The following is a 13,921-nucleotide window of genomic DNA, read 5'->3' as shown; positions in this document are numbered from 1 at the left end:
TACTGTAGCTCTGATCCCCATTGGTGATCGTGCGCCAGTGCTCTAGGATACGCTTTTTGACTGCAAATGTGGTGGATCCTATATACGAAAGGCCACAAGGGTGGACAATGGCATACACAACATACTCAGTGTTACAGGTAATCATTTGCGGTATCTTCCATTTAGTTTTGGTCCTTGTAAGGATGGCCTTGGTGACATTGTTGCTGTGTTTGCAGGCCTTACATTTTCCGCATTTGCAGAACCCTTTGGTTTGTTTCAACCAGTTATTCTCTTTGAGATAGAGGTAGCTATGTACCAATATGTCCCTCAGTGCTGTGTTTCTTTCGTATGTGATGAATGGTGTTATTCCTATCCCATTACGTAGAATTGGGTCTTGTCTCAGGATATCCCATCTGTTTTTAAGGATTTTACGTATTTGATTTGATTGGCTACAGAATTTTGTGATAAATCTAGTGGGATGCTTTCCACTTTTTTGTTTTGTAGCTTTGGTTCTGCTCTCTTCTAGGATTTCCTCTCTGCAGTCTCAACTAATTTCTCAGCTTGGCGGAGAGCTCTCTTGGAGTACCCTCTGTCTTTAAACCTCATTTTCATTTCCTGTTTGGTTTCTGTGTAAATTTCCTCAGTGCTGCAGTTACGTTTGGCTCTTAGGAATTTACTGTAAGGAATGTCCCCATCTGAAACTGGGAGGGTGGGAACTAGTAAAGTGAAGGATGGAGTTCTCTGCTGTGCTCTTTCTAAATAGATTTTTATACTTATTCTCCCTTTTTCCACAGTCAGTTTCAGGTCCAGAAATTCAACAGAACTTTGGATATAGTGTCTGGTAAATCTAAGGTTGACATTGTTGCAATTCAAACAGTCAATGAAAACATTGAGGTCTCTTTCGGCTCCTTTCCACACAAAGAAGATATCGTCAATATATCTTAGCCACTTAGAGACATTGTAAGCCCATTTTTCAGTTTGGTCATTCCAGAGCACCTGCTTCTCCCACCAGCCCACCATGAGGTTAGCGTAGCTGGGAGCGAAGCAAGTGCCCATGTAAGTGCCCTGCAGTTGTTTAAAGTGTACATTCTCAAACATGAATACATTCTCTTTGAGGCACATAGAGATCATGTCAAGTAGCATGTTGGTATGTTGTAGGTATTCGACTTTATGTTTTTTTGTAAAACAAATTGACAGGCTTTGAGCCCGTCTACATGTCGTATACTCGTGTAGAGTGCCTCTACATCTAGACATACCAACCAGTCCCCGTCACCTACTTTGATGTCTTTTATTTTGTGCAAAAAAGTCAGTCGTGTCCCGTAGGTAGGATTTGAGGTCTTTGACATAGGGTAACAGAAAGTTGTCTACATATATGCTCGTATTTTCCATCAAGCTGTTTTTGGAGGAAACTATGGGCCTTCTTGGTGGGTCAGTGTTGATCTTATGTATCTTTGGTAGAAGATATAGGGTAGGTGTGGTTGGTGTGTCATTTTTTAGGAATTGTTTCTCATCCCAGGTGAGGAGACCATGTTCGTGCCATGTTGAAAGTTTGTCATGATACTGATTTTTTAGGGTGGTGAGGTATTTCTTGTCTACTTTGTTATAACATGTTTTGTCATGAAGTTGGCATTGTGCCTCTTTAAGCTACATTTCACGTGTTAGAATTACAACGTCACCCCCCTTGTCAGATGGTTTTATGACTAGATTTTGGTCTTTCTGTAGATTATTCACTGCCTTCCACTGCCCTTTGGTCAAATTACTTTTGCTTGTGTCTCTCCCTAGGAGTGATAGTAAATCCTGGGCCACTAGATCGCTGAATATGTCAATGTTGTCTTTGGGTAGTGTTAGTATAAACTTGTATTTCGCTCTAAACCCAGTGAGTGTTGTTTCACCGGTGTCTATGCCTAGGAGATTTGTTATGTCAGTTGTATGTGTGGGATTGAATGGGTCAACAGCAATGTTGGTGAGTTCAAGCAGTGTCTGTTGTGCTAGGTTGGTCATGGTTTGAAATGCGGGGACGTCCCCAATAGTTATGCCTACGTCACTGTCATTGGTGCGGTTGGTATGTATCTTATTGCTTTCTTTTTTAGAGGGATGCATCTTACATAGTTTAAGCTTACATTCAAATTTGTAGAGGTCAACTCTCGCTTGTGCATAGTCTAGCCCTTTGTCGGGGCAGAAATACCAACCCAATTCGAACACACTCATTTCAACATCAGCAAGAATCTTATTGCTCAGATTCATTACTGTTAACTTTTGTGAGGTGTTTTCCATTATTGGTTCTTTGCTTTCTGGCCTCTTGTCCCCATGCCAGTGGATCTTGTGTTTTCGGCGCCTGATGTTTCTTTTCCGGTTCTGTCTGCGTTTCTTGCCTTTTTCCTTTGGGTCTCCCCCTGTTTGAATGTTCTTTTGCTTTCTGTATCAGTAGATGCTCCCGGGAAAAAGACTGTTGTTCGAAGCTACCAGATGCTGTGCTGTCCAGTGACTCTTGGTCCGAACTCAGGTCTGTGGCGGAAGGCTCCTTGCTTAGTTCTAGGGACTCCATGGCCTTGTCTTTCCTTAGTTCTGTTCTCACTTTGTCATATTTTTTCGCAAAAGTTAATATGTGGTCAGTTGCATAGTCCCTCTCGTCGCGCACAAACTTCCGCTGCTTTCTTGCCACCACATCCTTTTTGAACACTTTCATTTTGTCCTCCACGGACATCATTATTTTTTCTACCTCTTGCTGTTTTTTGTCTTTCTTCAAATCATCCGAAACTTCCTGTATTTGTTCAAGCAGCGATTTTTGCTCCTCCCACGCATTTGCTATATGGTATTTTCCATCCAATCTTGCAGTACTCTTGGTTTAGGTTTTGCTAGCGTGGGGGTGATAAAAATGCGTAGTCCTCTTGGGATCCGGTTGACCTCTAAATAATTTTGTAAAGAGGTCGCCTCCCACCATCTAATTATTTCCTTGCATCGCAAGCTTTCTAGCGTGTTACCTTTTTGACGAAGGCTAGTTGGTGTCACCATGGATTCTGTACTCCCCGTTGGTTGGGGGTCTCATTGTGTCCGTGTAAAGATTGCCTTGGCCGATGCCTCAAGGCCCCTGAGGTACAAGTCTGCCATGCTGTTTTGATGTATGTACGTTAAGTGCCTGATGCGCACTCCTGCTGCTGGAATCAACCTCACGTCTAAGAGCCTCCTGTCTCACGTGAACTCTGAATGGCCACGCAATTGGTCGAGGTGTTTGATCGGGACAGGTCAGGCGGAAGTGCCGATGCACTCCGCACCGCTCCCCGCTTCTCCTCGATAGTTCTGCAAGCCCGTACAGGAAAGAGCGAGACAGTCACCGCCGAGACGTGCTGTTCTCACCGCCTTGCTTTCCCTGGGGTCACTCCTTTGTTTGTAGACCGGGGCTCCGGTTTCTCAAAGGTAGGCTGCATGCACTTTATCCATCCGGCGGGTACTCCTAACAAAAAGGAATCCAGGTGCAGAGCGGACGGAAACGGAGTACCCTTCCAGTCGAGTGGGGGCTTCGTCAGCGGGTGCCGCCACCAATGTATTTCAACGATAAAAATCCAGCGAAATAGACATCAAACGAGCCCACAAAGTCGTTTTAGCAGGTAAAGTTTTATTCCTGGTAGTTAGGGACGAAGCGTTTCGACCATGTCCGTGGTCTTGGTCACATGACCTCCGTCTCCACAGTACAACTTATTTAAAGGTGCATTGTCATTTGCATATCATAAGACAAGAAATGTCCCGAAGCACACCCTTATCATTCTTCATTGATGTACAAATTTCCTTCCTTTTTTAACGTTCGGCGTGCAGCACCCTTGTTAGTGTGCCATTCCTTAAGCACCTGAACATAATTCATTCAAGAGTAGTGGCCCGCAAGTTCGCAAGTCAAGACAGGTTGCACAGCCGTATACACATTGGTATCTCAAAATAATACACATCCACCTTAGTAATCAGTTTTTGTCCATTTTATTTTCTTCACTTTACATCATCGTTTTTCTCTTGTTTTTTTCATCACGTCAAAAGCTGCGAAATTCGTTGATAAACTTTTAGCATGTCACTTGTTCTATGTATTTCCCATCCAGGCCTATGCATGAACATATTCCGAATTTCCTCCATCACATTCAATTCACATCCTACTCAATGCATTTCGGTTAAAGAACATTCGTCAGGAGTATCTACAAGTTGTAAAAAGTATATGTCAGTCACGTTGCATTTCCGTCCCACATAATATAAAATAATTGCCTCCATTAATTTCCCGTTCTTCTTTGATATCAACCGATTTATTCAAAAGTGCCCATGTCTCGATTCCATCCCCTGTAACGTGACTCCCACCTCATTCCCCACATCCAAATTATGCCATGTGTCTCACAAATCTAACCCGTGATGTAAACGTACATCCTAATTTAACAAAACATCATTGCTCTGTGCACCCTACCACAACTGACCCCCTAATGTCCTAACGACGAACCCCTGTTAACCTTAAATCACCTCTACTCAACTTAAACAACCCCCAGAAATACTATATTTAAACCATATGTTAAGTTTGTTACCTTATCGAACCCCGTGCATACCTGATGTAAAATTCGCTGCGCTTCAACCTCCTCTTACGCGCTCATAGGGCCATATGTATCAACACATTTCCCCATAGACACAGAATGGGCAAAACCCTTTGATACATCTGGCCCATAGTTTCTTAATAGCGACCGCGCTAATCCTCCCAATTTGAAATAGATGTTATCCGCACCGCCTCTGCGATCATTGGTGCAAACCATCACGTGTATCCCCACCGCCTCCCACTCTATGTGCTCACTACATTAACCATATTCCTTTACAAAATCAAGTAAAAAATCAAGCCTCAAACCCAAACCCCCTCTATTATGTCAGTGCTTATTTAAAAAAATCTATCAATGTGCCAAGTGAATATTCTGTGATATAAACAGTCCATGTTTGTGACTCATCCGTGTATACGGCTGTGCAACCTGTCTTGACCTGCGAACTTGCGGGCCACTAATCTTGAATGATTTGCATGTCATAGACATAGTAAAAATAATAAGTACTTGTTTTTAGTCACATTTTGAAAAAATCAGAAAGTGCATAAATGAGGTTAGTGCATGGATAAAATAAATAATTGCAGTTTTGTACATGTTATGGTTTGTAAATATCAAATGTAATGTAAACAAAGTACATTCGAATTTATTACAAAGGTCACAGGGTCATCTGTCGGTGCGATGAGGGCAACTTAGTGCGAGTGCCCATATTGTGCATATGGAGGGTCTAGTGCCCTAGGTGTGCTATTCTGTGTAGGTGGAGGGTGCCTAGGTTCCTGATCATATATATATATATATATATATATATATATCAACAAAAGCTGCTCAACAATTGAAGTGCCACACACGACGTTCTTTTTACCATCATTTTATTCGGGAAGCAGCAGCAAAGCCAGCACAGTTCATTTCGCCTCGTACATTAAATGCCTCTTCTTGCCAAACGCGTTTCCGGAGTCTGTCTCCCTTGGTCACTGGCAGGCATGTGTAAAACAGGGCCAGCTGCATTGCGTTATTTCACCACATTCAAGTTCATAGTTCCGCCCTCCATGGGGGCGTGTGCTCAATTTGCATGCTGGTATATGCAGTTCCAGGTAAGTTAAAGCTTTAGTAGCTGCAGCTTTTCCCCAATTTCCTGCAAAACATTGCGATACCTTAAATTTCACGTGCTTGAAATATGCCGTTTTTGCTCCTTCCTTTGTGCTTCCTGAAAGGGTTACGTCGTTCCTTGAAGTTGCTTTAAGCTACAAGCAACCGGACTTGCACTTTCTGCATCGGGGCGACTTCGTGGCCAAGAGCGGGCCACTTAATACCAACAAAAGCTGCTCAACAATTGAAGTGCCACACACGACGTTCTTTTTACCATCATTTTATTCGGGAAGCAGCAGCAAAGCCAGCACAGTTCATTTCGCCTCGTACATTAAATGCCTCTTCTTGCCAAACGCGTTTCCGGAGTCTGTCTCCCTTGGTCACTGGCAGGCATGTGGAAAACAGGGCCAGCTGCATTGCGTTATTTCACCACATTCAAGTTCATAGTTCCGCCCTCCATGGGGGCGTGTGCTCAATTTGCATGCTGGTATATGCAGTTCCAGGTAAGTATATATATATATATTCATCCCAAAGTTTACCTGGTGAGAGACAGCCCACACAAGAAGTTCAAATTTGCCGCTTTATTAGTGGAGATTTCAGTAACCAAAACAGCAAAGCGCGTTGCAATAGTCTGTCCAGCCTGACACGTTTCGTGCAGATGCACTTCCTCATGGGCTAAGGGTTTCCTGATAAATGCAAACTCAGCTGTTTATCCGGGCACTTTATGAACATCTCTAGACCCCACCTTACTGGGCGCGGACACCCCCGTGGCCTACTGGTCTTTGTAGTGCCCTTCTTTTTAGGTTTCGCCCTGGCGTTGCAACTGCGTAGCAGTTGCTCCGCCCAGGGCGAAATCTAATGTAATCTCAATAGTGGGGACTTGAAACCGCCCCTTCTTCCATTGGCTAGCTCCATAAATGGAGGCTGGCCATTACTCTTTCCTGGTCAGAACGCAAATCGTGGGCGTTTCTGACTCTTTTTTTAAGTCCCGCCCCTTGTTGCCCTGTGTCCCGGGCCGCGCTGTGATTGGCTGCCGGCCCGGGACACCCCCGTGACGTCATTCCCCGGGCCGCGCTGTGATTGGCTGCCGGCCCGGGACACCCTTGTGACGTCATTCCCCGGCCGCGCCGTGATTGGCTGCCGGCCCGGGACCTGACTTGTTTACAATTGCGATCGCTTTCGCGATCATTTTCAGTGCCGCTTGTTTTCACTGTCCTGTTTTGAATCCTCCGTTTGGCACGCCTTACAAATGGCTGTTTTTAGTTTTGTTCTGAATGGCGTATTTCATTTAGCAGTTCCTTCTTGCTGTGGAGAACGTAGTTAACAATTTTCAACGGAGTTCGTAATTTCCTTTATGGTGAACCGGAAGCTTGTCCCGAAAGCAGTTGAACGCAGGTTCACTTTGCCATTTTTGGTAAGGACACGTCATTCCCTTCTGTAAACTGACTAAATACGAGTACATTTTTGCATGAATCCTCTCCATGTAGCATATGGCAGAGATAAATGCGTTTCTTAATTAGTTTGAGTTTTGGGAGTACATCCTGTTAGTTAAGACACAAACTGGAACTGATATCCAATTTCAAAACATCTCTCTCCTGTCTGGGCTCTGTTTATCAAATGTGCAAGGCTGCGGTTGATTGTGCTGGGGGCCAGGGCTGCGGCTGGCGTGGCAGGATTACTGCATTGGGTTACTGACTTCCTAGGCAGAGTAGCGGAGGACCTGGCGGCTAACCCAACGGTGGACTGCCATTCAGTGGCCAGGAAAGCCTTGAGGGGAGGTGCGCTAGAGAGCGGAGTTGCTTTGTCTGCCCCCATGAGACTGACGGAGGGGCGCAGCTTTCATGGACTGATGGGGCTGCCATTGGAGCTTCCGAGTGTGTATTAGGTGGGTCCCCCTCCCCCTCCCCCTGACACTGTTAACGGGACATGGGTGCCGCCCGGGGGGTCCTGCACAAGAGCGACATTCACTCTGAGTGACTCTTGCCTCTGGAGTTGTTGTACTGTTCACAGCGGCACTCCCCAGTGACTGGCGCACAGCCAGGCTGAAGTGATCATGGGACTGGTGTTCCCGTGAAAGGAGGTCGCTGGCGCTCCATGCAGTGGGTAAGAAAGACGTGCCACACTTGCCTTTGAACGAGCCTAGAATCGATTGGGCCCTACCCATGAATGCATTGTGCCCAGACGGTACTCCCTAACGGAGGGTTAGGACATAGGGGCATTGAACTGCTGTATTATCCCCTGGGTCCCTGCTGATACCTACACTGTATCAACATAATCCCTGCTGTGCTGCAATATTTAGGCTGTTCACCCGGGGCCCTCATGACTTATCACCGGCTGCATCGTTCTGTGAACTACTACACCTCTCAGTCTCGGCTGCTACACTTGCTAGAGGGTCCTGTTGTGCTGCGGTTGCTTGAGTCTGCTCTTGCTACAGCGCTCATTGTTGCTAAATGATGGAGGTAATCGGGCTCTCTTCAACTACCATATCTTGACGACTGCTACAGTAATACTGGCGCGGTGCATGGACTGCAGTAAGAGTTGAATGCCCAGCGGCCTTCCTCGCTTGTCTCATCACAGCTCTACCCCAGTTTTTGTTTGCAGCAGTCACGTCTGTGTTCCTGAGGTCCTAGGGCTGCTTGTTTTATAGGCTGCAATTACCGAATTACATATAGGTAAGGTCTTTATTCCTCTAACGTTGATAAAGTCGTACTATTTAGTTCCTACAGAATTATGAGTATGCATGAATTACAAAGGATTTATGCCTTAAAAACAACTTAATAAAGAGTATGTTTGCTCAGTATAAGCTGGTACTTACTATTAGCACAGACGATGTCTACCCCATGTGAAGCACTGCATACAGTGGACACAACGGCAGCACCCGCACCAAGTACAGGTGCAAACAACCGTACCACCCAGCGCAGTTTATACAATCTGACCCCAATCACACTGCTCCGTCCTTTAAGCAAAATACTGTTCAACTAATCAGCGTCTCCCATTCACTCCTTCAGTACATGGTCTCTTGCTCCCTGGGAGCAGGGCACTTTCTGATTGCAGATGTGCCATGCAAAAAAACACCGCAATGCTCAGCTGGTAATGTTCTGCAAAGAAACATTCTAAGAAGTCGAATGTAAATCACCTTTAAAACAGGGTTCGGATCTAAGACGAAGCAACAGTCAGTACTTTCCTGGTTTTGCACTCCAGAGGTCAAGTAACATGTCCCAATTCAGTTCTCTCATGCCCTCTTTGGCCATGTCACTATCAGTGCACAGGCATACTCGTTCAAATTCGAAAGCTGCTACATTATATTTTCAGGAATAGTGAGGTGTGTATTTAATATTGTAATACAGCAGCAGCTCACTAATATTACTACAAATAATCTCTGTGACACCCTCCTATATCTCAAATATGAGGTTCTGTTTTTATCTGATAGAAACATTATTTATGGATGTTGCATGAAAAATAAACACAACATTTCTCTGCAAAATGTCTGTAATAGACAAGCATTTGCAATGCAATAGGTCTCGCATTACTAAATGTTTCAGTTATTGGCTTTGCATTATTATCAGCAACGCTAATAGCTCAAACTTTTACTAAGGCGAGACCTATTGCATTGCAAATGCTTGTATTTATCTGTTTTCAAAACCAACACATAAATAAAAAGTTTGTCATTTACAATGCCAATAGCTCAAACTTTTGCAAAGGCGAAACCGTTGCATTGTAAATGCTTGTTACTCATGTGAGTCACTGTGCTGCATTCCTCATTCGGTAAATTAAAATCCGCCGTGGGTAGCAAACTCGTTCCGCTGTTGGGGAACCTCCGTTAATTTCTCCACTGGCTCTTCCTGCTCTTACTGTCACGCCGCTTGACGCATCAGCATAGACTGCAAACTGCAGCAACCCCACCAGGTACGTGCAGAGTGGTGGGTGAAGCCCCGCCACTTTTTAGAAGAGAGGAAACTTAGGATGCACTTTTGAACCGGGGTAGAGAAGTACAATAGAATGAAGGAGGTAACTCCCTGAAGGCAAGCTGACCTGTGATTTATGTTCTCTAGTATCACAAGCCTTACCTCACGTTTAAGGATTGTCCTTCTTTAGTAGAAGCTGGGAAGAATTATTTTCAACCAATGTTTTTTAAAAAGAGGAAGCAGGACAATTTCGGCAGCTCTAAACCTCTTACCTTGATACTTCTATCTCATGGATTTGTTTATACATTTTTTTGTAATCCTTTGTAAATGTTTAAATAAGTATGATGTAAACCGGTAACTGCCCTCTGTTAAAGTCATGCTATTACTATAAACAACTAAATAAATAAATGAGGAAACACAGATTTTCCCAAAAAAGGTCAGAGGTTTTAATAAAATTGATAATACATATTGCACTTTGCGACCTGAGATTAACCGCTAAAAGATTTGCATTTGGCGAATATGGCTTGGAACCTTAGCAATAACCTCTGACTCCTAGAATTTACTCCTCCAACTATCCCCTCAGAGCACTAATACTGTCCCTGTACCGCCTTTTTTTGTTCATTGAATGTGCATTCTATGTTTGTGTTGTTAATTACAAAGAGCAAGTATAGTTGAAGGACAAGGAGTGAGATGCTCCAAGATGTTTAGGAAGACGATTTGTGATGAGGACGTTAGACAGGAGGAGAGGGGAGCGGCCAGCTCTTCTGTGTTGGGTCCAGGTAGGTATTGGAGAGAAGACCCCTTTTAAATGGTGGACAAAATGCTCTTCAGAGATGTTCGTATCAGCTCTTTTCTGACCTGCAGGATTGTTTCCTGCCCCATACCTACCTCTATCATGCCAGGCAGACATTCACTGTTTTATCACCTACATTTATCTCCTTTGAAGCCATTTGTTTTACCTAGAACCCATTTTGTCATCCATAGGTGGCAGTCTTTTTTTCCGTACATTCTCCATCACCTCCTATTTAGGTCTGGCTTGATAGTGCAGCTGTCTGTTTATGTTTTGTTACCAATTCATTAAATCATTATAACATACATAGCGTGAGCTTTGGGTCCATCCAGAGAAATATTACTCTCATGCTTCATGCTATTGGCTGGTGTGTAGTCTAAATATCGAGTTTTTATTTTCGACTGGACATAATATCGACTCCAGAATATCGAGAAGGCATTAATGTCGAGGTAAGTAATATCGATGTATTTATTATCGATTTTCATGTATGTTAAAAAATATCGATTGAAAAAATATCGAGTAAGTAATATCGATAGTAAAAAATATCGTTATTTATATTAGTTTAAAAATATCGAAAGTTCAAATATCGGTTTTAAGAATATCGAAAGTTGTGTTATCGACAGTCATGATTAAATATATGTAATTTTTTTATGTATTTATATTGATTTTTTTTTTTAAATAATTAATAAATATAAAAATTTATTCTAATTGTATAATAATTTCTAGGAGCGGGTAGTGGGTTTTTGGGTAAAGGGGTATTTTTAGGGTTCAGGGTCAGTTTTCAGTTTTTGGGTAAAGGGGTATTTTTAGGGTTCAGGGTCAGTTTTCAGTTTTTGGGTTAAGGGGTATATTTAGTGTTCTGGGTCAGTTTTCAGTTTTTGGGTAATGGGGTATTTTTAGGGTTCAGGGTCAGTTTTTTGTTTTTGAGTAAAGGGGTATTTTTAGGGTTCAGGGTCAGTTTTCAGATTTTGGGTACAGGGGTATTTTTAGGGTTCAGGGTCAGTTTTCAGTTTTTGGGTAAAGGGGTATTTTTAGGGTTCAGGGTCAGTTTTCAGTTTTGGGGTAATGGGGTATTTTTAGGGTTCAGGGTCAGTTTTCAGTTTTTGAGTAAAGGGGTATTTTTAGGGTTCAGGGTCAGTTTTCAGTTTTTGGGTAAAGGGGTATTTTTAGGGTTCAGGGTCAGTTTTCAGATTTTGGGTAAAGTGGTATTTTTAAGGTTCAGGGTCAGTTTTCAGTTTTTGGGTAAAGGGGTATTTTTAGGGTTCAGGGTCAGTTTTCAGTTTTTGGGTAAAGGGGTATTTTAGGGTTCAGGGTCAGTTTTCAGTTTTTGGGTAATGGGGTATTTTTAGGGTTGAGGGTCAGTTTTCAGTTTTTGGATAAAGGGGTATTTTTTGGGTTCAGGGTCAGTTTTCAGTTTTTGGGTGAAGGGGTATTTTTAGTGTTCAGGTTCAGTTTTCTGTTTTTGGGTAAAGGGGTATTTTTAGGGTTCAGGGTAAGTTTTCAGTTTTTGGGTAAAGGGTCAGTTTGGGGTTTTTGGGTACAGGGGTACAGGGTTAAAATTAGGTTTATACTTGGTGGAGTTGGAATAGTAATTTGTATGGGTTCAGTGTCCACCACCTTCCCTGATGTTATACTTGGTGGAGTGGGAATAGTAATTAGTATGGGTTCAGTGTCCAGCACCTTCCATGAGTTTACAATTGGTGAAGTGGGAATTGAAATTTGTATAGTTTTAATGTGTAGTATGGTTTTGTGAGTTTATAATTGGTGCTGTGTAAATAAGAAAACATTTTTAATACAAATAACTATTATTGGTAGGATACTATAATAAAGTTTTAAAATTACATATAAAAAATGTGTATTAATGATAATTATTGTTATTGTAGTAGTTAAAAGATAAATACATTTTTACATTTATTAAAATTTAAAATGCTTTTTTAAATAGAATATTTCATATGCAATTAATAATCATATAGAATAATAAAGAGGGAAACATACACAGGGTTAAATGGAATAACTGAAAAACAGTTTATTAACATATACAAAATAAATTCTAAGTAGAGATGTATTTTTTATTTCTATTAAAAATTGTAAGTAAACAGTTTTTATTATCCACAAAAAATATATGAAGTGCATATATATGTTTTTCACAAATAGATGAAAATTAAATATTTATATGTTTATTCACATATATTGTAATTAAATTAGTTAAAGAAACAAATTGGTAATATGTACTTTTCATTTAATAACAATTATGTTATTCACATAGACATTGAATATATTGTCAAAGATAAATATGTATATTTGTTTTATAACAGTAACATTTTTGTTTTTTACAAAGTTATCATATTTTTTATACAAATTAATATTATGAATATTTAACATATTTATAATATTAATTTTAACATAGATAAACACACAAATACATTTTTAGATACATACATAATGTTTAAACTAATATGAGCTATTTTTATAAACAAATTATTTGTAACAAGGTTATATATTCACATTTGTTTTACATATAGATTATTTTCAACATGTATATATAAATAATAACATATTATTTAAAGTAACAGATAACAGTTGAATAATTATTTGAAAGTAATGAATATTTAAGAAATAATTTTCTACAATTTAAATAATTATTTACACTTAATATAATACTCAGTGTATTTTTTTAGTGTTGAAATATAGAAATTAATGAGGTTTTTGCTGTATACAGGGACTACTTTTTAACCGCGTAATGTTATTTAGGCTTATTTGGTGCTTCAACAGATCGCGGTTGGATGCTGCTTCGCGTTAGAGAGGGTAAGTTTGTTTTTATTGTATTTTATAAGTCAATTAAGTTAGTGTTAGTGTATGTGTGGTGTGTTTAAGTTTATGTACATAGGGTTATTAAGAGAAGATTGTGTTTTCGGTTTTAGGTAGAGTGTACGATATTTAATTTTTACCGCGTTTTAGTTGTAGGTGTGTGACGTGAGCTAATATGTTTAAATGTTACAAAGATAATATGTTTGGTGTATAAATATGTCTTTTTATATATGTATGGGTGTTTTTGTGTGGGTGGGTATGTATTTTATTTTTTCAAGGTTATCGTCGCGTTTTACTGTTTTTGAGGAGGTCCTTCTTTTTCGATCAGAGTTGTGTGACGAGTATTATATACTCTTATTTTAGCACACAAATGTTTTGGTTTGCACGTTTTGCAAGAGCGTTTATTTTTACAAATTACTATTTTCGGGTTTTCAATGGTATATTGTGTGTATTACATTGGAGAGGAGTCGCTATGGATTTGCTTGTATGTTTGCATTTTTTTTTGGACTTCCATGGATTGAATGGGTTTTGGTATGGTGTCGTATGGATTGCTTGGAATTGGATTACGTTTGAAGGTGCAACAGAAAGGTAATTTTTTACAAAACTTTTTATGGGTGGGGCAACTGTTTTAATTTTTGCTTTAGTTACGTTGTATGTAACATTTTGTAAATACATTATCTAAATAAATTTTATATATGTTAATATTATGTATTTGATAATTTAATTGCAAATTGTTACATGTAAAAATTAAGGATTTTCTTAAAAAAAAGCTTAATGTCACGTGTATAGTTATGTTATGTTTTAAA

This window comes from Lissotriton helveticus, chromosome 1_1 (assembly GCF_964261635.1).
Source record: "Lissotriton helveticus chromosome 1_1, aLisHel1.1, whole genome shotgun sequence".
Classification (NCBI taxonomy): Eukaryota; Metazoa; Chordata; class Amphibia; order Caudata; family Salamandridae; genus Lissotriton; species Lissotriton helveticus.
Note: the sequence above shows the minus strand (reverse complement) of the source record.